At 37.8% G+C, this 26,932-nt stretch overlaps 1 protein-coding gene and 2 long non-coding RNA genes across 4 annotated transcripts in view; 1 reads left to right on the forward strand and 2 right to left on the reverse strand.

The window, feature by feature from the left end:
* Nucleotides 1-26,932, reverse strand: part of LOC105672314 (Dpr-interacting protein kappa) — a 157,197-nt gene that overhangs the window by 97,771 nt on the left and 32,494 nt on the right. The gene's annotated exons all lie outside the window — the stretch shown is intronic.
* On the reverse strand, nucleotides 7,535-11,592 carry LOC137000558 (uncharacterized). Its single transcript, XR_010890825.1, has 3 exons — nucleotides 11,261-11,592; nucleotides 10,929-11,115; nucleotides 7,535-10,272 (listed from the first exon to the last, which is right to left on the reverse strand). It is a non-coding gene; the product is annotated as an uncharacterized lncRNA (long non-coding RNA).
* The window catches only part of LOC105672349 (uncharacterized), a 36,083-nt gene continuing 21,143 nt past the window's right edge, over nucleotides 11,993-26,932 (forward strand). The window contains exons 1-2 of the long non-coding RNA XR_001100801.2: nucleotides 11,993-12,128; nucleotides 12,303-12,431. This is a non-coding gene — a long non-coding RNA (uncharacterized lncRNA). The remainder of the gene's footprint in view (nucleotides 12,129-12,302; nucleotides 12,432-26,932) is intronic.

Genomic DNA, 26,932 nt, shown 5'->3' on the forward strand with positions numbered 1-26,932 from the left:
GGATGGTTCAATATGAGCGACGTCTGTCTTGCTCGCAAACTGATCGCCGATTGTAGAAGAGTCCTCTCATTAAGAGAACAGAATGCCTGGATACGCAAGTATCCAGTATCCATTGTCGTCTACGCCGTCTGTGAGTAGCGAAAGACGACGGCGATGGCGACGGCGGGCGTCGGGCACGAAGATGACGACGAAAAGGACGAACGAGACGGGGAAATGACGACGACAACGGCGGCGGCGACGCCGACGCAAATCAAATATGTCATTTATATCTGATGAGCGCCGTAATGAAGTCGTTATTTGCCTGCGAGCAAAATGCTGAAAATGCAAATTGAGAGATGGGCGTTCGCGACGCGACGCGACGCGACGCGCAATGCTCTCGCTCTCCTTCCTTTCTTTGTCATTATATTTTCCTTGAAGCATGAGTACGCCGGCGAGGGATGGCACCCTCTTCGCCGTGTTTTCGGTTAGCCGTAATCTCACGTAACGGCACTGACGCAGCGCGTTTCCCGCGCCGATTCCACGCTAAAGTTATTCCTGACTTTCTAAATCACTCCTACAGCACGACGGTCACATCTAAAATCCGTTCGGCGGTATGATGAGTGATATATTGAAGGTGATTGCAACACCGTAAGCAGATGACGGTGGAAAGTCTCACTATCCTATGAATAATTGTAGGTATCTCAAGGGATAATTTTGCCGTGTGCTAGGAAATGAGGATAGACATTGATGAATAACTCCGTGATTGGATTAGATGAACTTCGACATCTATCTATTGATTTTCTGATTGGACTTGCCGTGATCGATAAGACTGCTTTATTTTCAACTGTGTAATTACTAGTTACATATTCTTTTAAAAATCCTAACATTTTGATATTTTAACTCAATACATTATTATATTTATTTGCATACGTGATAACTAAAAAATATAAATATCATTTGTCTGTAGATACAAGTCATCAAATTCTTTACACATATATTATGTATATTCTTGTATTTATTGTTTGTTTGTAATTATTGTTTGTAGTTATTGTCTTTCAAATTATTATTAAATTTATTTATTGTTAAATATTATCATACTTTGAAAGAAGATATGTGAGACATATGCGAGTATCGCCGCCTTGCTTATATTTCTCGTGAATATCGCACGGTGAATGAACGTCGTCTACCCGTTACATTCGCGATCGATATTTCAACAGGCAGGTCGTTTACATTCAACTTATGAGTGGCCACTCGTTCGTCCTCTTGTCGTAGACGGTCGAGCAGCTGTTGAATATTGTAACAATTATTAAAACCTTTGGATGCGCTGAAAAGCGCATTCTTCCCTTGGAGGGCAACATTCTTTTCTCATTATTGTTAACATTACTTATTATAAATGACGTTAAAATTTTTCATAATTCTGAATGTAGGTTAACAACCGTGTGACTAATTAATTTCATACTATAAACCAAGCGAAAATATTATTTGATCTGCGCTAAGTACTTCAAGTCTCAAACTTTTAAATTTTGAATGGAGAAAATGGCTGTTTAAAAAAAATGTATAAACACACACACACACACACACACACACACACACACGACGCGCGCGCGCGCACACACACACTACACATAAAGGTACGATATATTCTAAATAATACTACTGTTTATTTTATTTACGGAAAACGTATTACATGATATTTAACATCGATTTATATTCTTATCAATCAAATTAGCTTCTTACAGCAAGCAATTCATAACTTTTTAAAAAATCTTCATCATTCTATACATATAACAATGTATAAAGATTACAAAGTTTGATATCCATTATCCCAACGGACAATGCTCATGTTGGAAGAGAATGATGAATTATACAAAGTTACGCAAATCATAAAGAAGCAGACTCAAAAACCGTATACTTCAACATCGTTATAAAGGTTGGAATTGACTTTTTCTGAACAAAAGTTTGATTGAGCACTATTTTTGTCACAACTTTTTAATAATCAGTTCTATCTTCTTATGCTTATATTACACAACTTTATTAAGGTAAAAGCTGTATGGAATTAGATAAAAAGTAAAGTTTTATAATCTATTTTTTTTCCTAAAATTTAATTTATTTCTTTGTATTTCCATTGTTTTGCATATATTAAAAAAATATGTTGAAAAACTATAAAAATAAAAATTGCTACAAAAATTAATGAACGCGTATAGTAAAGTCATGAATACTGCTAAGTAACTCGAGAAAAGATTTAATTAAGAACATTCTTTTGAGTAAGAATAGAAGCAAGTATAGAATAATTTAAGAAAATCACCGCGTATTATTTCGATTAGACAAAATTGGCCAATTGTGTAAAGACGATTTTGTGTTAGCAAGCTATGTATTAAATTAGATACATTATTAGCTACATCTGTACAAGTGGCGTCGTTAGTACCAGCGATTATTACCTCGACTCAACGCCGCTGCTGCTAATATCCGTCTGTACTCGCCATGTACTCGCCAGGCCGTGATTCCTGTAACTGCACGACGTGCTCTAAAGTCATTCCCCGCGTGACTCCCGACCCGTCGAGTCCCGACGCGCGTTTCTTGCCAATTATCAATGTTGGCCAACGACAGCATGCTCGCGTCCGCGGACGGGGCACGTAGCCGCGCGGCGTCCCGCGTGAATTTCGAAAGTTCCTCGTACTTTAAGTTTTGACGAGAACGAAGCGCGCACGCATCACCTGAGCCTGCCCATCTGTAAACAAGATTTATCAGCGGAAACGTTTTAGCGAAACTTTCTCTCCCACGAGTAAAACCGGCGCCTGGCCGAGCGCCGTTGCCCGAACCCTCCGCCCCTCCGCCGCTGGCGGGATGCTTCTCGATAGGAAATATTTCACTTCGACGAACACTGGGGGATATACGTAATTCCCAATGCATTTTATCCCGCATTCGCTGTACCAGCGAGAGGTCACGTTCGCGTTCCGTGCTGGCTGGGCCGATGGGGGATTCAGATTTGTGGCGAAAGAATAGGTGGGAAGGGTAGCGAGGGTAATGAATGGAGGGCAGAATGGCGTAGAGATTTCGGGTTAAGAGCGCCCTGTATATCTTTGCCCCAACAATCCTTTTTTTTCCTCGCGGCAGTCATAAGAATTATTATCAGCGTGATATACGATCTGCACACGGCGGCTGATACAATACGATACAGCGCAAAGATCGAAATACCATACGCGTGAAATAGAACTCGGCGCGGAATAATATACGGCCTCTCTTAATCGCGATATTTCGGGGCGGTTTCGCATTCCGATTTCGCTTGAAATTAATTTCCGCATTCTCGTGCGGAAAGAGAGACTTATTTGGCGCCGCGATCCGCCGGCGGTGTGTTAGGGCCAGGCGACAGCAATTTATTTCCGAATTCCCGAATTAAAATAGAAGCGAATATATTTTCCGTGTTTCGTAAATGCAGTCCGTATTATGCCGAAACACAATGGTCTCCTCCCGCGCGATAAACTGCGTGTTCCGAGTGCTCGCTTGCGAAAAACTGCAATAGTCACTACGGTTTGCGAAGCGATTGAAGTGGGAAAGCGACGAGCGTTCTTGTGTACTCGATCTCGCTTGGATCGGTTAACCGGTCTAAAGTCTTTATTTGTGTTCTTGACAAGCCGGAGGAAGGTGGAGCGCCGGAGGGAGCTCACGGCTCTTTGGAAGTTGAGGTATTTACGATCGTGTACCGGGGGTATACAGAGTCACGGGGAAGCGGGAGCGGAAGGATTTGCGAGTAATTAGTAGAATGCAATTAGTTAATGGTCATGAGGGGGTACGGGGATGGACGAGAAGAGAGGGGGAAGAAAAGGCAGGACGATGGTTTTAGACCCTATAATCCTTCCGCTTTCCCATCTCTGTTTTGCACCCCCTCCCAACGGCAGGGGGAAGTCGGAAATTTGAAACGACCGGGCGGTGGTAATTATGATTTCGCATATAAGCACGTTAAAGTTATTACGATATGCATCGTGAAAGATTGAAAATGTAATAGATGCTATCTCATCTTCTCATCTCGCCGTTTCTGCAAAAGCTGTTATAGTTTTTATACGCTAATGATGCGCACATTAAGTTAAAACTAAAATAATGTTATAAAGAACATATATATATATATATTGTAGTCCAGTTTTCACGGTCTCTTTTATGTAAAAGATATTAAATAAACGCCACGTTTATAAACCGTCATTTTATCATTTACACCGGTATACGCGCCAACGGCATAATCCTGCAATTCAGTTTAAAACACATTTGCCTTTATGCAAGATACCGTGCCGCGGCGCGCGTCTATGCATAATCTTGAGCACGTAGTGCAACCGTGGTATAAAAATAAATTTTGCAATAACAATGCTATGGATGATCGAACGATTCATTGAATGCGAACATCAAAGATCGGTTTTGATCGTCAATAAAATTGAGACATGGAGAGCTGAAAACGATCCGATGACTTCGTTTTAAGACACTATCCATACACTCCAAATTTCAACGATATTTCGTCTTCAATCTTCTCGCCGTTTTATATGCCAGGCATATAAACCGGCCTATAAAAATCCTGCCAAGAGAGAATCTCTACGATCGCCTTACCGATTCTCGCTTCGCGATATTCTCAATATTCAACAACACTTTCTCCGCTCGTCAATTAGAAGTAGATCGCGCAATTAAGCTAAAATGCGCGGGAATTAAATGCTAAACATTAACGAGTCAAAAAAGAGCCACAATGCCGATCCACAACGCGAGTAGCGTAGTGATAAAGTTATAACAGCCTCTTTCGACGGTGACGCCGCAGAAATGCGAGCAACAACCTCCGTCCGCAATAAAGTTTAACGCGGCGTTCTCATTTTATTGCGCTCGCCGGATATACTATATATACACAATTTATATATATATATATATGTATGTGTATATAGGTACGTACACTCAGGCTGCAGAGATAGAAAATGGTCGTCTTTTGTCAGTTCGCACAGGAAAGTGGCTTCGAGCGTTAAAATACTCTGACGAAGAAGCTTCCAATCCGGAACCATGGCTACATCGCGGAACAAACCGAGTCGGTATATTATGACGCAGACCGTGTACATCATCGTCGTCTCGGTGTTCATTCTCGAAGAGAAGCTCGCATTGACGTCAATGACGTCTAGAATTTCGAATTTAAATTTGATAATAAATGTCTAAGTACGAAAGACATCATTTGAATCAATTACAAGTAAGATATATGTTTAGAAGAATAGATCGACTTTATATTAAGTATCTACAGCATATATAGATATACAGATATATATTTTAAGTATTCATTATATATTACTAATGTTATAATTTAATCGAGATGATAAAGTCGAACGGGATCATTGAACACGCTTTGATTATTTTTCAGAATAAAATCGAAAATGCAATAAATTTTTAATGACAGGGCACATAATCATTCTAATGACAACTTATAAACTTATAAATTTTTCTACATATGCTAAATATTCATTATCTTTTAATAATTTCATAATAACCATTCGTTCTCTGTCTTATTAATACATATGGTTACATCATTGCATTTTTCTGGTTTAATTAAAACTTGGATCTTACAAAAAGTATAAGATATGTAATATTAATAGATAACATTTATAAGTAGAGAATATATTAGTAAAATATTCCAAATGTATTAATCCTAATTTTATGTGACTTATTTATCAAAAATTTTTCTTTAAAACTTCGATATCTCTCCGAAAGTCGGTCGGACAATTATTCATGGCAACCGGAACGTCTTGATATAAGACGAATTTCATCGATCCTCGAAACCATATAAATTATATATATATTTCGCAACTTGTCTATGTGAAGCCGCGACGTTCGGGAAAAGCCTCGGGTCGTAGATGGTCCAGCGGAACACGACTAGACGAGAAATCCTCCTACCTGGTTAGGAAATTGGCGTTGACCCGTAACCTCGTTAAAGCTCATCTGGTGTACCAGCAGGAGAGTATCTGCGCTTAGAATTTCTTTCGGCCGTGAGAAGACCATGAAATTCACCGACCTTTGTTTTATTTTTGTTTCCCCTTCGTACCTCCCACTCTTCCCTTGCCAACCATTTCTCCCCGCTCTGTGCTCCACCCATCTTCCGCTCTTCCTCCGCGAGACTCCAAAGAAAGATCCGGTTATGCGGGCGAAACATCCTCGTTTTGCGAGGCTGAGAGCCCCGAAGAGGAAGCCATCGAGATAAGTAAACGGTCGCGACCGCGTGGTGCAATTCTTTAAACGCTGCAGCTGCGGTACCGGGCCAGGAGGATATTTCTCATGAATGTTTCAAACGAAATTGCGGATCTAACCCCACGGCGGGGCTAAATCATTTGAAGGCCTTCGCGCCACTTCTCTTCGACCCTCTCGCCCTTTCTTGCTCGCTTTACCGCGCAGCTTCCTTCACTTCCGCCTCATCCCTCTTCCCCTTATTTACCCTCGCGTTCGTTCTTGCTCCGTTTTTCTCTCCAGCCGGTTACCATATTGTTCCTCTTTCTTCCACGCCAGCGCGGCTTTGCCGTTCCCCGATCCTCGCTCCTTTCGTACTCGGGATTCGCGGCTCTTCTCGCTTCTCCCCCGCCTAAGCCGGGACACGTCAAAACTGAGGTTCTCTTTCGCAGGTGAGAACCGCGTTACCACGGAACAGCGTAGTTACGGACTTGGCGCCGGCGGTTCGAATGGATATCTATAATGCATGGCTCGCTTTATTCGAGATTTTCGATCCTCAACGAGGCTTAGCTTTCCCGCTGGATAAACCGAGACGGACGAAGGAATAATGAATTCTTAAATATTCGTTTAGTCAGTATACGCGCGTCTGCTGCTGGTGTATCGATCTGCAGTGAAAATTACGTTTCTACCTCCATGTTTCGTGATACGATAGTTATGCCGACTGCAACGATTCTTACCGCTATTGTCCACTGCACACTGAACACAAAAGCGTACAGCTATTTCCGCGAGTAGCTGTAGTGATTTTATTGTCAACGTGGTGAATTTTAATAAAGCCGCGGCGATCAGACGGTTAACGTTGCATAATACGCCGATAAATTAATAGGCGGCCATGTATGCCGCATTAACGGGCAGTGATGCGTGATACATCGTCATTGTAGCAGTGTACTATGTTGTGTTGGAACTTTTGAATGGTTTATTACTGCTCATTATATGGAAATGCTGTCAACACAATAATATACTGAATATGTATGCATACGTTTGCGAATTGTTAAAAAATTTTCACACCCAAATCTGCCGCGTTTAAAAATCTTTAAACAACTAACTGTATTTGTTAATGAGGTAAATTGTACATATACTAATTACATATTTTAATGAAAAATAAATATCGTAAAAATAATATTGGAAAACAATTTATCATAATAAAATTACAATATATTTTTCGTACAAATTTACCAATCTTCAAATTTAGTAAATTTTCCCAATTTTGTATGCTCACTTTCTTCTGTTTAATAAATTGTCAAATCAATCAATCATTACCATAATCACATGATCATTTATCGACGAATACCTAACTTTTTCTTTTCAGCAATGCTTGCCATATTAATGTTATATTCATATTTAATGCATATTATTTTAATGAGACAATGGTGTTTACTCTAGAGGTTATTAATTAAATTCACTCATTAAAGCTAACATATGCAGTAACCTATTATAATTCATATGCATTTGGACTGTAAAATTATAACATATATTAAATTGTTATACGTATCAAATATTGTTATAATTGTAATATTACAATAAACTTATGATAAAAACAAATGTAAAAAAATTGCAGATACCATTAAATAATATAAACGATCTAAATATAACAAAAAATAATATTAAATATAGAATTTATTAATTTTATCATGAAATTTGCAATATTTCACTTGTTAATTAATAAAGCTTAACATTGTTAGTTATAAAAAATTCATATAAAATATGCTTTGCCGTGTTTTCTTCAATTTAAAAAGCATATTATTTGACAAAATTAAATTAAAATTAAAAAAATTTTCTAATTTTAAAATATGCAAATAAATGAAATTTTTCTGGCAATATAATTTCTCCAGATTTGTGAAGTAAATTCTATTTAATAAAATCTTTTAAATCAAATCTATACATCAACGAATCAATTGTGCGGAAATAGCGTTTAAATCAAATTTTTGCCAATAAAAAGTCATTTTTAGATTACTCTAAAAAATCTGACTATTTTAAACATAATTCTAAAAACGGTATTGTCCATTTTATTTTGCAATTAAATAACGTATTCTAATAGTGAGGCATTTTAAATAAAAGCTGCATCAGAATATCACAATAAGAACATTGCAATAAGCTTGGTTGCTATCTGCGTACTACAATGATATTCTCTAACACGAATAACCTGATTGCATTTAAATCAGGGCATCATCACAAGCTGACATAAAGCATACCATAGCATTATCTGACAGCATGTCCTAAATCCGCCTTAAGGCATACCATTACAAAATGTATATTCGCAGTACGTAACTAAAATTTAATTAAGTAAATAAGAAGGATAATTTCACATAAGAAATCAGATAAATATATATATATATATATATAATAAATAAGATAAATTTATGTTTGTAAAATATTGTAAAATTAAAAAAAGTTATTTTTCATTTGATTATACAAACATGACTCTTACATTTTAGATTTGAATTACATCTAATAAATTTAGATAATAGAATTAAAGCGTTATATTTGTCAACTAAAATTATAAATTTATTTCAAATACCAGTTTCACTAGAAATTTTCATTTTGATGTCGGAATATATTGGCAAGTATAATACAGTGCTCGTTGCACTGGTTTACTGAATATACCAATACCAAAATGAAACAACTCACGCTTATGATGCTCTGACAAAATTAAACAGGCGCGATGCGTTAATTAGAGACGACTCGATTAAATAATGCAGACTGGTACGGCTAGAATGGCGGTTTAAATCCAAGTTGTCTCTAACGAGGCGAACCGACATTGCCATTGCGCGACACAGTCGAAAATACGTAATACAAGTGTATATCCGGATATACGAACCGTTGTCCGGTTGCATAGAACGAGACGTGCGTGTCCACGAGCGCACAGTTAAACACGGACGAGAGAAACGGAGGCACCCCCTTGCTCCTCCCTATCCTCCTGCCATCCGACACGCGAAAAAGAGAAACCGGCGACATTTTCCAACGGTCCAGGAACGGCAGCTGCTCCCTTAACGAACGTTAAGCTAAGTAAGAGCGTTAACCCCCGCATCGCGGTAAAAACCGCGTGCGAACCGTCCGCAGCTGCGGCAGGGTCGCGGTACTTTAGGTAACTTTTCCGCTAATGCTCATCCACGGGCAAAAGAAGCTGCCACCGTGGCGTGCGCGCCAGCCCGTAAGAGAAATGACCGGCCGAAGAATTCCATTAAAATACATTAGAACCCGGACACGCTCGACGTGTTCCGCACTTCGGCATGATTCTAATGGAGTTTCTTAGCCAGATGATCTGTTGCTATTCAGTCCCGTTCTAAGGAACGTTTTGGCATAATCTTCCCAAGAATTACATATAGAAAAAAAAACGCTGATTTTTCCCGTACATTATAATTAGAAAATATAAGTATAATTTTATATAATATTTCTTAGAGATATGGATATTAAATTTTCCGTTGGATAAAAAAGAGAACAATGCAAAGAGTAAGAGAAAATAATACTAGCGATATTAACAAAAGCTTGATTTGAACATCTTTTATATTCAGAAAAAAAGTCCAAAGAGAAATTCTATTTTATTGACACTTAAGGAAATACTTAGAGTAAATTTATTGATCTAAAGAGGAAAACCTCAGTCCTACATAAAAGCTTCCGGCGCTCTGGATGCTAAGGGGAAGATAAAGGAATCCATACAAGACTCAATTCGATCTTTGCCATTGTAGATGCGCTAGATTGCAACGAGAATCCACAAGATTAAATCGGCTCAACGATTGTATTTCCGCGAACGTGACTATTGTAGAAGTCTTACGAGGGGAGTTGTGTACGTGCTCGGTGCAACAAGGACCGGCGACTTACCGCACCGCTTCGGCAAGGTCCTACGATCGTGTTAAACAACTCGCGCTCAATTTGCACATGCAACCCCAGGAGTTTACACTAGGTGAACCCTTGACGGTAATGCGCTTCTACAGTGTTAGCTTCGACGGTACGGTAACGGACAGTAGTCGACTACAGGATTTTTCCCACAATGCTCGAAACGAGAGAGAAGAGAGAAAGGGGATCGATAGCAATGCGTCCATAGTGTATCATTCAATCGAGATATATCTAGAAAATTGTAGACAGATTATATTATCAGAAATTTTCTGTGGCTCGCATTTGTTTCCGTGAAGAGAATGCATATATATACTCCTATTTATATATTTAAAATAATAATAAGTTTTCTTAACTAATCAACATGTTGTGGAATTTAACGTAAATCTTGCACAAAAGCGTGGCAAAGGATATAAAGAATTAACAATAACCAATTAAAATTTTGTTGATAACTCGATTTGCGTCATTAAAATTAACGAATGGAATAAACAGAAATATCATAAATTAGATATACATAAAAATAAACCGGTATAAATAGATGTAAACAAACAACAATAACAACAGAAATAATAAAATTCTTTCCAAATAGCATCAAGTTTCATTAATTACTGAAACTTTGATAAATTGCAATAGTAACTGAACTCTCAACTTTTACAGAGCTTCAGATTTTTTTTTTAATCGTACAAATATTGCTCTAAAAAACAATTTATCTGTTTAATACATAATTAATCGCAAGATAAGTCTTTGAAATGTTATAATGCAATTCTTCAAAGACTAATTCGCTGTCATTCGCATTTCTTTAAATGCTATTATTTGCGCGAAACGTATTTTACATCCCATTTTTTACTTTCATTGTCCTCAAATTAAAATACAATTTAAAATTTACTTACCAGTTGGTATTCCACCGTCGGGATCTGTCGATGTCCTGCCATCGCAATCTATTGATATCCACTGTTGTTCTAAATATTCCTCTATATGGCACTAATTGTTCACTTACGAACAATGAATTCGTACAACACTCTGGAGTTTTATAAGCGCGATACATTTTCAGCATGATACACTTTCAATGCGACGATTCTGAAACAATGTAGGTCATTAGAAGCACGAAATAATTCCGTGCATTAAAAAGTTTTATATTATTACAATGTTTGAGTAAATAGTATCGCGAGTCAAAACATGTCAAACACGAATATCATCGAAAAAGTTAATTATCACTACTTACCTTTATTATCACGTTGATCAGCAATCCATTTGACACTTCTGATATGCAATTACATACATTTTTGAACAAATAAATAATACAAAACACGACGATAGAAAGTTGCTCCGTCTTCCAAATTTCTTCAATGTAACTCGGAAATGTAGAATAAAAAAATAAGTGATCGTCGCAGAAACTACAGTGCGTATGATCAAATCTAACCTTAATCTAACCTTAATTGCACATAACCATAACATTATTCACATAAAACTAATACAAAACAATAGCTAGAAGTAACTAGTTCTAGCGTGTCACGTCAGACGTCGCGCTTGTCGTCGCTTTCGCTATGAAGTTGTTTCGTAGTCCGTGTGTTTTTTCGCACACATCTCGAAAATGGCGGAGTCATCGAGCAAAGTTGCGTATCATCGTCGTATGTTGCGTTATTTATTCGTCCGAAAACGTATCAGTTGTATATCATTACGCGTCAGAAATGTCACATGTGTTACTGCTTTATTTGATAATAAAGACAGGTAATGATTATTAGATCCTTCTCTTGGTTCTAGTGATGATATTTGCGTTTGTCGTTTTTTTTTACCGCGATGCTGTTCCGTTAGACAATTTTTCGTTGAGTCGTTGAATTTTTTAACAAGCAGAATTGTTTTTAGTCAGAATTTATGTTTCGTACTTGTCGTTATTTTTCGTTTTTTTTGAAAGTTTATCGTGCTTGTAAAACTCGGTAATGCCGTACGAATTAATCGTGAATATCATATCATTGTGTATAATTAGTGCTATATAAGTGCTATATAAGTATTAATGCTATATATAAGTGAGTGAATCTAACCAAACACTGGAGCAACGGAATTAATAGATTGCAACTGCAAGATATCAATTGGTAAGCAAATTTTAGTTATTATGTGATTAATTATTGTAACAATTAATATTGTTTTATAAACAGGTTTTGCATATATAATTATATATAATTGTATTATATATAATTTTTATTTATCACTGTAATTATAAAATTTTTTTACAAATTATTAAACTAATTTCTCATATTTTATTACAGCACAATTTTCTGAAATTCAAGATATTTTTCGTTTTTTATCATCGGTGGAGCGTGTTTCTTCGTTCATCTGGCTCTTCTAGACTTTCAACTGCATTTTAGTGCTTCCCGTTCTGACTGCGTTCTACTACGGTGAGTTTTTTTACGTGCAATAATAAATACAATTTTCTTGTCATTGATATTTATTTACAATACGCTTATCAGTGACAATAATTATTTTATAATAATACCAAAAGCGAACACTTTCTTAAACTGTCGTCCAACATTTTATTACAAAACGAAACAGCATATTTAAATGAAAATAGAGAATAATTATGAGTTTTTCACGCTTCTTACAAATTGTCAAATTGATTTTTACACGATTACGATGTCTACGCAGTCCGCGGGACGCATTTTCCAAGTTGCGTTCGTTTAGTGCAGGCAATCTCAGAAGTTTACATTACGCGAAGTACCTTCAATGACGCGAATTTTCGAAACTTTCCAATCTTTCTTTTAGCGAGAGCGACAAACTTTATTCCATTACCGGAGACCAGGAAGTGCGCATAAAGTTCCTTCGAAGATTGCGCGTAACGAATTGCGTTTGAAGACAAACACGCGCGAATTGGAATAAGCACAGCTTTACATATCGCGGTATCGCAAGACACCGCCTTTTAATAAATATATTCAGATAATAGAGAAATACATTATTTCCCGGTTTGCGCACGCGAACAGTTACCTCCTATGCGTTAGTTTGACCTCGATAAAAATGCAGCAACAGAATCGATTTTATGTAAAGCCGAAATGCAAGTTTTTACCGTGTCTCACATCAGCGATATAATTATGATGAATTACGGGTTGTTAAACGCAGCGGAATATTGAGCAATTAATCACGAACGTCGTGACGCGTCTGGCGTGCCGAAAACATCACGCATACTGGTTTTCATGCAAACGTGATAGCTTTTAACGATCTGCTATCTAGTTTACGCAATACCGGAGTTGAGATTCATAAGGCAGCGTCATAAAACACGAGTCCCCGCGTAATTCTTTGTAAATCCAAGTCGCAGAAATTCGATCGGCTATAATACAGCCATCAAGGAATAACGGCACAAAAGATTTCTTTTCGAGGATCCTGCAGATTAAATCGGCGCACCAATCGTGTTTGCGCGGACGTGACTGCGGATCATCAGTTAGCCTCCCTAAGGCCAAAACTCCTGGCGGTCGATACCCCTCTCTAAATAAATAGGGAGGTTTGGGTCATGGCCATTAAACGAATTAGCTATGTTTGATTTTATTGGCTTGACCCTCTTCAACTTTGCCCACGTTGATGCTATTTTCTAACTTGTTCCTTTTCTATCTCGACGGATTTATGAGTGAGCAATAAAAACACATTCGTCGATTGTATCGATAATATTGGTTTTTTTTATATGATAGTTTTTTGCGATCGTTAGTAGCTTGGAAAATGAATTAAGTGCGAGACATCGTTATGTACACAGTAAACATTTTAACAGCGTGACGGGCGTTCGTTTTATTTTATTTTTTTTTTTTTTTTATCTTTTCGAACATGAACGCACGACCTAATTTCGGTTTTCCGTGTTTCGGAGGTGAGATTCCGTATAAGCGGCTATTCATAAATTAAGAGCTGTTTGCGAAATGTCAAAAGCAGCATCGGCGTATGATTGATTTAAGAGACGCGATAAATATAAATCTTGCTGACGCCGGCTTTTGTACGCGCATAAACGGATTATGAAGGTTTTCAATCGACCGGCAGGACCTCGGCTCGCCGTTCGTCCGCGTCACCGATTGCGCGAACACAATTTCAGAAAATCACAGACCGGCGATATCTTTCTCTCGCTCCAAATCACACGGTGGTCGGCAGACTCGGTGTCCTTTTCGCTGCTTCACGCAGGACACGCCGCGATCGCAGCAACGTCGACCTCGTGAGGCGTGAGAACCCGATTTATAGATAAATGGATTTACAAACAACCCGCACTTTGTCGAATTACGTAGCTTGATCCCGGGAAAACGGTAGATCTTTAAAGCCTCCGAGTTACAGCCATATCGTTTCAATTGTGTAAAGTTTCTTTTTACCTCTATGTTAAAAACAAACATTATCGATCGCTTTGCTAATACTTGCATATACCTATATACTTTAAAAAAAAATGTGGTGTACAAACTGTACGTCTCACCAATTATTGCAAAAAAATTGTCATGTTGTTTATAAAATGTCCGTTCACAAATATATTTTAAAAATGAAATAGATAAAAATGGGAACTCTGTTCGTGTGTGTATGAACGTTCATGCGGTGAATTCAACAATATATTTCAGGGTATTGCATATGTATTTCAATGTGATTTTTGTTAGTTAACAATAAGTATGGGAGATTCATCGACAATAGACAAAGGAATATTTCTACATATACTTCGCGAATGTAATTGTTTAGTTAGTTTGCAGTGGTTAGTTATTCATTTACGTTATATAATAGCTTGTAGAATACGATATGCCAACACTTTACGTATGCAGCTTTATGCAGCTAGTAAAAATTGATGCCATAAATAAACAAAAGATGTAACAAACAGCAATAATACTGATGCATCTGCAATATGCTATCTCAATTATTAATCATAAAAACAAATGCTTTATTGCATTTATTATATTTATATTATATATAAAGCGATATGAATGCATATTAGTTATTTTTACTACTTAAGCCAAAATCATAATTATGCAATTTTTAAGCACAGTTATTTAAGCAATTATGCTCAATGTGTCCGTATTAATTAAATTGTCAGCTTTTGAATGTTGCATTTATTTATCTATTTCATAAATTTTATATATCTTCCATTCTATAAGAATTAGTGCATTAAATGCTGTATAACTACGAACAAAAATACGCGTTCGTAAATTTAAGCGATAAGCAGATCTTAAACAGTGTTATTGTTGAAATAAATGGACGGTTACATCATGCATAATGTAATAAATCTATAAAGATAAGTTCTTACGAAGTACTGAGAGTTATAAACTTAAGTAGAGGCGTTATATATTACACTCTCGTGTAAAGATAGGTACGTAAACTCCTGATGTGAGTATACGCTTACATTTTTTTCTAAGAAATACGCATATAAAAAAATCTAGTAACATATTTTATATTAAAACGTCTCCCAAAATTGAAATATAAGCGATAATTATATTACAAAGTCCATACTAAAATTCATTGAAAAATTATTACAAATGGGGTCAAATGTTTGACTTTTAAAACCGAACGTATGTATAATTTTTGATTGATTGTCCGAAAATTGTAGTGGGCACTAGAAATTGGTATTTTTGCAGTATAAAGAATCACCTTGCAGGGATAAAGAAAGGTTAGATGCTTCAGTTTGGAGGAGCTACTCGATTGAGCTTAACAGTACCATCTTTTATTCATTGTGGTTGCTCACTGTGTAGCTTGACGACTGCGTGAGCGGAGTTTATACGCGCTCTAGTTAAAGTTCTAACAGCCTGCGGTCTGCGAATCGATCTGTTGAATCTTCTCCCTTGGTCGGCCACACGCGCGAAAAGAAGACTGTCCTTTGTTAACGGCAACGTCGTTACTCTTGTTGCGGCCAGAACTGGTTTTGAGTTAAGCCAGAACATGTGAGGGCAAGCGACGAAATTATTGGGTACTGAAATCGGGGTCGTGAAATCTTTCCTCTTTACCGTAAAAATCACCATAAATTGGTCACACAGTGTGCTACATAGCATAATACAATCGAAAAGAAAGATACATCTTTGAACATGGCACGTTTGCTATTTGCTACAAATTATTATTCTTATTCGCGTAAGCGATATTATATTTACATTTTATTATACTTGAACTATTTTATATATATATATAGCACTCGTTTCTTCATTATATAAAATAATTTTTTTTTAATTAATCCGAAAATATATCGTAACTAAATAATCGCTTCTCTTGTTTTCTAAAGTATAAAAATCCATTTTGTGCTTACATCGTTGTATTGCACAGAGAACAATTGCAATTTTAAAGTAACTTCTTAATCTGAATATTAAATAGAATTGCAGAAACTCTATCATATTTTTTCATTTCTTAGAATATTAAGAAGAAGTTTACGATACACCGCGGCATTGCATGGGATAAATTTTAATGATATAAATCTGAATTTCTATGTTTTATAAATTCAAAACGCAATCCTGATTGCATCGACTAATGCAATTACGTGTATGTCGATTTTGATTCGTAATATTAAAACTGGGCTCTTCATTTGAATATGGAATTATAACATGACATTATAGAAATTCAATAAGAATGAAATCAATGCGTAATTGCATTTTATTAATAATTTGCTGATTATAACGAATTAACTAGCGCAGCCGAATTCATTAATTTAAGTAATCGATAAATGGATAGCTATTCCGCACGTATAATTTTTTCAGAATACCACCATTTTAAACCAAGATATCAAAACGAAATTAATTGACGAAAGAAAGATATTCACACTAGATGTGAAGACACGATTCGTTTTCGTCGTAGATCGCTCGAGATTCACAAAGAACACGCGCTTCGGTGATTCGACAGCGCCGCGAGAATCCATAGTGTCGATGCAAATCGCGCTCTAATAAATGCAGATCGATGTTTCCGTTGGCAGGAAGAGAAAGGGTCGGGTATAAGTACGCGCTTAAGTCGTGCCACGCCTTAATCGGTCTTGATAGACCACGGTAACAGGGAGAATCTAATTGCAGGAGAGAAAAGAAACGCCTTTCGCTCGCCGGCTTTTATTCGCGTCACAGAAATATCCCGAATATCAACCGATGCGTACATATGCGTATACACTTATCTAGCACTATGGTGCTGGTATTATTTGCATGTACACGATTGTTTTCAGCTTTATTGCGAAACCGCGCATTCTTTAGTCAACTTCCTTCGTAAAATTGCATGCGTCGCAGTAATAACTGTTCCGATGGTCACGTTGACAACATAAATATCGGGGGATGAACGCATCGGTTGACAAGTCACGGCTAGCGGCGAAGACGAGGAAAAAGTCTGCGGGTCTTCCCTCGGGCTTTTGACTCGGCTTTCCTCCTCGAGGGTCGTTGGGGCTGATCCGTGCTCCGGTATGTCGCGAGGAGACAGCCGCTGGCACAGTCACGCGATTCACGTCACCGTACCGCTTTGAGTTAACCTCCGCCGAAACATTTCGCATTTGCATTGAAAGCAGATATGCGTCGTGTATTCGCACTTTTATATTCGCCTTAGTGAACGGCAACAGACACGAGAAAAGACTAGCCCGGCAACGGAAGCTCGACGCGGAGAAGACGGAGGAAGGCCTGATTACGCCGCTGCAATTTTCAACGCATTTCCCGGTAGAGTTTCGCGAGCCGAGAGTTCTCGCCTTGAATTTCCGCCGAGATTGGTTCGAGCCGGTGTACATACAATCGGTAATCTATGGTCGCTCTGCGACACGAAAAAGAAGACATAAAGAGCACGTGGATAAGACGGAGACGGAGCGAGTTATCTCATCGTAGATTTACTGTAAATACAGTTAAGAGATGACGCAGCGCGCGGTCGGCCACCGAAGTGAAAGAGGAAACTGATTGCCGCGCATCACAAGTAGTAGTAGCCTTTTAAAGATAGACGGGTGGTGGATTATCGCGCCGCGTAAATAAACGAATGATTTTACTTGCGGTTTAGAAATACAAAATAAATAAAATAAAATTAAAAATTGTTTAACATTGCAAAAATAATTCGCGATGATTACATGACTTCAAATTGTTGAATTGTATTTCAATCTAACAAATATATGAAAACAGATTGTCATGCGGCAAGTGGTAGTAGCTTTTCAAAGATAAACAAGTAGGTTATCATCGCGCAGGTGAATGGACGAGTAAGTACGCGCTGCATTTCAAAAATGTAAAACGAATAATTTAAAATTTTATGATATCGCAATGATATCGATCCGCGCCGATCAGATGGCTTTAAATTATTAAATCATATTTCAAACCAAAGTGCACTTTGCTGTTTCCATATTGAGCTTGTCATCAGAAACATATAACTAAATATCTTGATTCATACAAGAAACTTGACTCGCATATCGCCAATGTTTTTTCACAGATTTTATCTGCGTCATTAAATCTAATTGCAAATTAAATTACATTTCATGAAATTTATCAACAAATCCGTGCAATAATATTAAATTAATACAGTCTACGTATAAAATGAGTAATGCTTCCATCACCTGTGTGTTTCTACCTTCATAAGCCTTATCTATATAATTCATTGCTAGCGGAGATAAAATGGAGAAAGAAGTTTAATAACTAGCCCGAATAATATGAAGCGAGTGAAGGATTACGCGAAGGAAAGTGCGCTCTAATATGAATCCATTACTTTCGCCGTGACAAAGCTGATAAATGTATTCTGAAGACAAAGCGATTCAACGTGAACCGGGGTTATGTGACAATCGCAAGTTTCTCATTTCATGACGCAGTCGTTAGTAAATGTAAATAACATTTAAATTCACTTCGTTGCTTAATGATAGAATGCGCGAAAAGTAACATGATAAAAAAAAGTGATGAAAAAGCGTTAAAAATTCTTAGTTACTCCTGATTTGCATAGCGGCAGTACACGCGAAGATGGAATATCTAATATATTATCTCGGATTACGTTACATCATTCTCTCTAGTTTGTCATTTTTTTTCGCGTTTTATTCGATGTCGACGCGTGAGTTTTTACCGAAATTACGTCTGCCTGTCTGCCATTTGAATCAAATCCATGGCAAACTGAACGCTGTCCGAAAATTGAGTAATGTCCGTGCCCGCCTCTCGGACGACGCGTGCAATTTCATTTCTCCGCAGCGCCCCTTCTGCGAATTTCTGCTTCCGATTATTTAAACACCGCGACGAGCGCGTTTCGCGCGGGCATGCATCCAGCTTTAACGCCCGCTTCAATTACACAAAGAAAATAAAATAAAATACCTTGCTTGTGTTGCTCGCGCTTCCGCGGCTAGTGCAACTAATGCAGCGTGAGAAAAAAATCGACCATATCCGTGCGGCGCAAAGTGCTTTTTTTTACCGTGAGCCAACTTAAATAGATTTTATTTGGGGGATGCTCTATTCAGTTTTGCACGAACGATGCACTCCTATGGTTTGCAGAGTAGTGTTTTGGTTACAGCATTTCTCGCGTAGTATGTGCGTTCAGTCTTTGAAAAAAAAATATTGGGATATTATCGCGCTTGGCCGCGCCCGGTGCACTCGAATCAGCCGTTATATTTCGCACGATTCTTTGTCGCGGATAAACAATATATTTCTCGCATATTCGACCCTTCTCGGTACACTCAACAGCTCATGCGTATATCGCGCCCGACGTGCGTCTCTCTGAATCGCTATGTAAACATGCAACGCACGCTGTGTAAACGACGCATGGATTCACCAATAGGTTGCCAGAGCGAGGTTTCTTTCGCATTGTTCTGTTGAGTGAATTTTCGTGTTACATCGTTTCTTTTAATTTGATATTTGTTACGTCTATTTAACTATAAATTTTCGGAAAAGTTCGGAGTGTACATGAAAAATTAAATCAAGAAAGCATGAGTATAACAGATATGACATACAGAATTGCTGTGATTTTTTTGTTTGGCAACATATACGAAACTTTATTTTTATTTATTTCTATAATTTTAAACGCTTACTAAAAATACATATTATAAAAAGTAAGCTGTTTTTAGTATAATATTATTACAAAATGTCAACTTGTTACATATAATAAACAAACATTTAGTACGTTTGTCAAAATATAGAATACAAATGAAAACCGAAGATGTCACATTTTGCACCACCGAAAAAGGTGTCCCATCCATCATCGTATGCTTGAAATTAAAATCCTTTTTTATTTTACATTACACATCAGCCTGACAGATTTTTTCATGGTTCCTGACAAAAAAATTAAGGAATGCAAGAAAAACGGTTGTTAATAATTATTATGTTGACTATCTATATTTATTATACGGTGTGCTTGTAAACGTTATTACGTAAAGTAATATTACTCAGCATAACGTCGCAGAACCCCATCGATCAGTCTATTTTACGTCGCAACAGCATTATAAGTTGACAAACGCGATGAACTACTTTAATATTACCTATCCTGTTTCGCGTGCGTGCGCATGATAGGTATCACGAAGGCGATCACTTTACCTAATGTGAACCAATCAGGAAGTACTTGGAATAATAATAGAAATTTCCCCGGAGATATGCCGAAAGTGTTGCATCTTCAAAACGAGAATATAATCTATATATCAGTCGAGACCGAAAACTGCAAGCTAGTTTATCACTATAATCTAACATGAAATTGATTTATTACTGCATCGCTGAAGTTTGGAGTCATTAAATTTGTTTATATGACGTAGCAGATTTAGATCTAAAGTTATGTAAAAACAACAAACAGGTATACTCAAAAAAGTAAAACAAAATTCTTAATTTTTTTGTTATATTTTTATTATGGAAATAATTAAAAATTTATATGGATTACATCGCATAAAAAGTTACCTCCACTTACAGAAAAATCAATTTTATCTAATTCCATGTATACTCTTAGCACATTAATATAGCACAAATTTAGGGCAAACTTTATTTAAATGCGAGCAGCTATTCATTTATATAGACGATATTATATTATGTAAAATATTTAATTAGATATGATAAATAGCGAAAGTGATGAAGTCATAACGATCTCATTGTCAAAGGTCGCGCGGTGATCTTCTTTATTAGAACACCATTTCAAAAGCGAACATGTCATCGTATGTCCATATTATATGTATTATTCATCGTGGCACTCGTGTACGAGCGAGTGGCACGGTCTCGTCACGACCGTCTGCTCTCGTCGCGGTAACCGAATCTCACGCCACCGAGAGTGGATTATAATCGGACGTCGATATTTCCTTGCCTCGCCCGGATGTTCCTGTGGTTCCCGCATATGCATACATATTTATAACGAGACCCGGTCGCGTTTAAACAGCAGCACATTCGTAGCCGCGCATTCTTTGATCCGCGCACGTAGCCCGCGTTACAGGCCGCCAGTCCGCGCTACGTCGTCCAATCAGCGACGACAGGTATATAATATTTTGCACGCTTCGGGCATTTTGCGGGAACCTCGGCCCCTCTGTCTCGTCGCACCGCACCGCGCCGCCTTTTTCCTCCTCGAAAAACGCCGACGCAACGAAGTCACGTACGTGGCTTAACGAACGCACCGTATTCCGGCGCATGGCGCGGTTATACATTCGTCTGCTCGGTTATTTCTCTTTCTCAAATCAGATTGTGTAACTCGCGATGTACCTTTCATCCCGATCGTGCTCTGTGAGCGCGTTACGTGCACAATCTGCGTGCGAGCGAGTTCGCACTAGACCAATCGCATCTAGAAATTATTACTTTGATTCGTTTTGCAGCGGGTTTAGAGCGATTCTCGTTCCCGGCCGTACCTTGCCAATAACCGCTCGCAATAACGCGCATATACCAATCGTTATCGATCGACTCGTGAGATTATTCGCGTGGGACGCGAAAGCTGATTTAAGCCCCACAATAAAAAGGTCATAATTGGGAGAATCCAGAACGAGGAATCCTCGAGCCCTATCTTGTAGTGAAAGGTGTCCTTATGGTTATAACGACCTCACGAAAACCCCCGACGAATGTTTTGACCCTCCCGTTTCCTTGTTACCGCTGTCTTTCCTACCGGCGAATGGCTCGCTGTACGTCTCCTCTCGAAATCGCCGTTTGCTCGAAAAAGGACCAGACTCGAGAGGGGAAGAAAGGATACGTGACCGAGGAGGAAGCGTGACTGGTCGGACGTACGGGAAAAGATGGAAAAGGAGTGGGCAGACGGGCGAAGGAGTGGTCAAAGGAAACTCGGTAGAAAAGAGTCCCCAATAGACGACCTCGATGGGTCAACCGGCGTGGAGAGCGAGAACAAACGACATCAGAGATAAGCTATCTCGTGCAGCGCGCTTTATCCTCAGGGAGAGACGGTTAATGAGGGTTCACTGATAGATGATCATTTTCGAACGCGTAGTCGTACAATCAGAGAGCGACGCACTTAGGTCGCTTTTCTTGTCGATAGTTTTCATGATCGCATAACAGGATCGTATAATCAGAATGATAGGAACGTGAGGATGAAATATCTCGTTGAGATACGTACGCGTCGTAGAAAAGAAAGCTATCTTTGAAATGTTTACAAAATTTCAAAGAATTACACAAACCAATCGTACGTCAATAATGCTAAATATAGAAATGTCTATATAAAATAAAATATCAACTATTTATTGCAATGAAAATGGCACGAAGCAAAAGCTAAATTACTTAGATCACGATGTACTTTATCTCTTGCAATATTTGGGAATAAATGCGCGTTGCCTGGCGCAACTAAATAGCTGTGTTAAGTACGAGATATTGCGCGCATGCAGAGTAAAGCTTTACAAGGTGAATATCTCGTGCGTGGGCGAAAGATGGATAAATTGCGACGCTGTGTTCCGTTGAGGCGTACTTACATCCAAGAGTGAAAAATCTTTTAAGCTACCAGCGGGCCGGGCTAATTTTCCGCGTCATGCTTGAAACATGGTGCAGCAGCGGTTACATTATTAATTCCCGCGCGGCGTTACAAGCAGCACGCATCGCGCTGCTTCCAGTTGGATTCGGGTTGCAACTCTCCGTCGGGTTATATTCTGGCGTAACGTAAAAGCCACGTTTGTGATTTAGGTTAGCGGTATCGAATGCGGTAATTATTAAACTAAAGCCAGAGACTCCAGAGAATTTCATCGCACAAACGCGACACTGTAATAAAGCACGAAATGACCTCGTTTTTTATTTTATTTCGCGCATCGGTGATTCAATTTGCGTGAAATCGTCTTACTGTCACGGTATTATTGTATAAAAAAAATGTTTTAATTATTGTGAACAATTTTAGTATGCGACTACGCTTTTAACTTCACAGATTTTTCTCAGTGAGAATAGTTTTTTCTTAATGTAATTAGATACATATATAAGAAATAAAAACTAATGTAATTATACCATTCTCTAATATAATTATACAATTTATGAAAGAAAGAAACATTACTACGAAAGAATTGCAACATAAGATAAATTAAATTTATATAAATTAACATTTTACGTGTTGCATAAGGCATATAAAAAATCTCTTTTTAACTTTAATTCTCTTGATTTAATGATAAGAAAGTAGTTATTCGAGTTCCTTTTGCGCGATATTGTAATTTCTTCAGAACTATTTTTCAAATTAAACCTCAAATTTTAACCTCTGCTTATATTTGAAGGTTTTTGTCTTTTTAGTCTCTTCTAAAATTTAAATGAACCGTTGCCGACAGTCTTTATTAAAATCCACACATTGCGATCGAATATGGAACAGCCTTCACTTATGCCATAATCATGAAAGTAACAATTTGAGGGTAATCCGAACTTTTGCTAACGTATAATTCCGTGGTCGCTACTTTCTTTTACCGAGAATTGAAAAGTTTACGAAGTACAACGAACTTGCCGTTTCGATATAAGAGTTCGACAGTAGAATAACTGCTCATTCAAGAGTTCCATAGCTCGCATGCCTGTTATCAAATTCTGAAGTCGTTCGAACAGAATTGCTCGTGCTTGTCTTGCTCGTGCGGCGATATTGCGCGACCTTCTTTCGAACGTGTCGACATAATCTTCACGTTTTCATGTTCTTGTTACATTAGTAGATAACAATATTTTGCTGTAGTTACAAAATTATAGAAGAAATCACACGGGAACAAATAAATTTGGTAGAAACTGAATGGAAAATAAATTAGTGTAGATTACACTTTTGAATATGTTACAGAAATAATAAAAGTTATATTAAATTTTTACATCTAACAATATATAGAGTGATAATATTCTGAGTGATTTTTAACAAGTGCTACATAATATTGTGACATTTTTTTGATGATGAGAATTTCGAGATTTGACGAGCGCGACTTATCGAGATGCAATCGAGCGTGAGAGGAAAATGTGCAGTCGTAAACTCTTTCTTCGGCACTTTTGGTTGAGAACGGAAGAAGAGTATAATATATCCTCATTAAATTCGACCTGCAATTCACGCGGGTCACAGCGCCATTTGGGGATTCGCCAGTGGTTTTGTGTGCAAAACCTTCTTAAGAGGTTGCAGCATCTTTAGTTAAATTTTAAGATTCTGTAGAAGATTCACGTTTGCGTGCCGCACTCCAAACTGAAATTTCATGCTAGCAAAATAAATTAGAGCAAATTTAGGAAAGCTAAATTGTGATGAATGGGATAGTCCGAAATAAACTTTTACTATTATTAATATCATTGCATTGTTCCAATAATACCATTAGTCACAAGACAAATTTTGAGAAGTTAACTGAGGTAAAATACAAGATTAAATTGTCACCGAAATAGTTTAGATCTAAAAACATAGCGAATATGGAATCAAAGCTTGAAATAAAAAAAATTACTTAAACCAATTGTCAGTAAAAATATTTGTTTTATTTATTATACAGGGTGATTCAAAATAACCTAATGTTCTTGTAATGCCATATTCTTGAGCGAATTCTGAGATGATTTTTCCTTTTACAAAATTTTGTCCGAAGCTTAGTTTTCGAGTTATAATTGAAAATAGATAGCAACTTACGAGTTCGGTACAACGGGCAGGCAGGGACGCGCAACATATAATGAGACTGTCAAGTGTTTACTATCGTCTCATGACGCATTGCCCGTCCCTGCCTGCCCGTTGTATCGGACTCGTAAGTAGCAAACTATTTTCAATTATAACTCGAAAACTCTAAGCTTCGGACAAAATTTTGTAAAAGGAAAAATCGTCTCAGAATTCGCTCAAGAATATGGCATTGCAAGGACATCAGGTTATTTTGAATCACCCTGTATAAAAATGCTTAAAATAGTTTAAAGCTGTAAATGGATTTTCAATATCAATGATATTGATGCAGTTAGTTTCTACATTTTATAAATACGACAATATCTTAAACGCGCGCGCGCATTTCACTACTGATATTTAAATGCTAATAAGACCTGTTGGGGAAACTTTTGCCGGCTCGGCCGTAGTTTCGAAAATTAATGAAAAAGTGCTCAGATTGCAGGCCGTAAACGAAGGAAGTCCCGCTATAACGAAGAAATTCCGCTAACGTGGAATCTGGGATCATTATACGGGGCGGATGGCATGCGGTCGCGAATTCCACATAAATAATCCGGCACTTCCGGAATTCGGCGGGACATAAATCATGCAAATGAACCGTTCGGCGTGATAAATATTGCGTCCTTGTAATCCGCTCGTTCCTCTCGCCGCACGATTGATTACTGGCAGATAAATCCAGGCCGCACATTAAGCCAGAACCACACCGTGCGGCGGCGGCGGCGGCGGCGGCGGCGGTGGCGTCGTCGCGGCTCCGATGGTGGAGCTTGCTCGGCGGTCTTTGCGCGAGTAATAAAAGCGCTGGGGTCTTAGGTGGGCGAGAACGACGGCGAGCGCTTTTTCAAACTTCCCCGCTCATCTATCTGAAGCTGGAAAGTTGCCGCGCAAACGACGGTGCTACGACGATTTTGCGACTACCCCTTCTTCCTCACTGTCGCGCCATTCTGCGGTCCAACTCCTCCGCCTGTTACCTCTATCTATCTAACTCTGGCGCGCATATCAGACGTGACGACTTCGAAAGAAAACTCGACGTGAGAAAAAATTCCGTCTCCCTTCCGCGATATCTCGCGCAAAGCCAGTTAAACGAGACAGGAAAGCCGCGACTGCGGATAAAACCGGCTGATATTCGTTCGCCGACTGAAGAGCTAGTACCATTGAATCCATCCCGCTTCGATTAAGTGGCGATTCTTATCGCCAACGGCAAATTGGGATAATTGAATCACTCCGATTATAATCTACATTTCAAATTTATGTAACTTATATACTATCATTATATTCTCCGCTATGATATAATTTTTTTTTTTTAAATTGTACACTGAGAAACGGATGTCTGACTAGTTCCTGTCGAAATCACTTAGAAAGATTTTTGTTGCAGTATTAAATAAAAATTTAATGCACGTTTCAAAGTTACAGTTTATCAAGGGAAATCACGTGCGATAAATAAGTTAGATACACAAGGTTGTGTTGGGAAATGTCGAGGGTGGGATATGCAGGAAAGTTCATTTTGAATACAAAATGCTGTATGAACACATAATTTCGCTCGATTTCGTTTATTAATTGACATATAGAGTATTTTAGAAGCGTGTTGCAAGCGACTAGAACTGAATTTATTATGACATAGTATGCAAACTTATGTTCATAACAGTTCGCAACTCACAATTACATACAATCGTGTTCCGTAGCATCATAACATTGTTCAACAGCCTGCGCAACAACTTAGGAGAAAGCAGTAAAATCGGATGAGAGATGGAAATTTTAACTGCTAACAATTATATTGTATCCATGTAGAGAAAAATAGCAAATTGTTATCGTAAGATTTAAAATGCGAGATAATGAAACATCTTTTCCATCTCTGCGATTATTAATGCAATATTTCAACGACAATATAGTTTGATATTTTGATATATCAAAATTCAATATACAAAGTTTATAAAATAATTTTTATTTAAAATAAATTTTTTTGCATTTTTGATAAATTTTCTTATAACTAGAG

This window comes from Linepithema humile, chromosome 6 (genome assembly GCF_040581485.1).
Source record: "Linepithema humile isolate Giens D197 chromosome 6, Lhum_UNIL_v1.0, whole genome shotgun sequence".
Classification (NCBI taxonomy): domain Eukaryota; kingdom Metazoa; phylum Arthropoda; class Insecta; order Hymenoptera; family Formicidae; genus Linepithema; species Linepithema humile.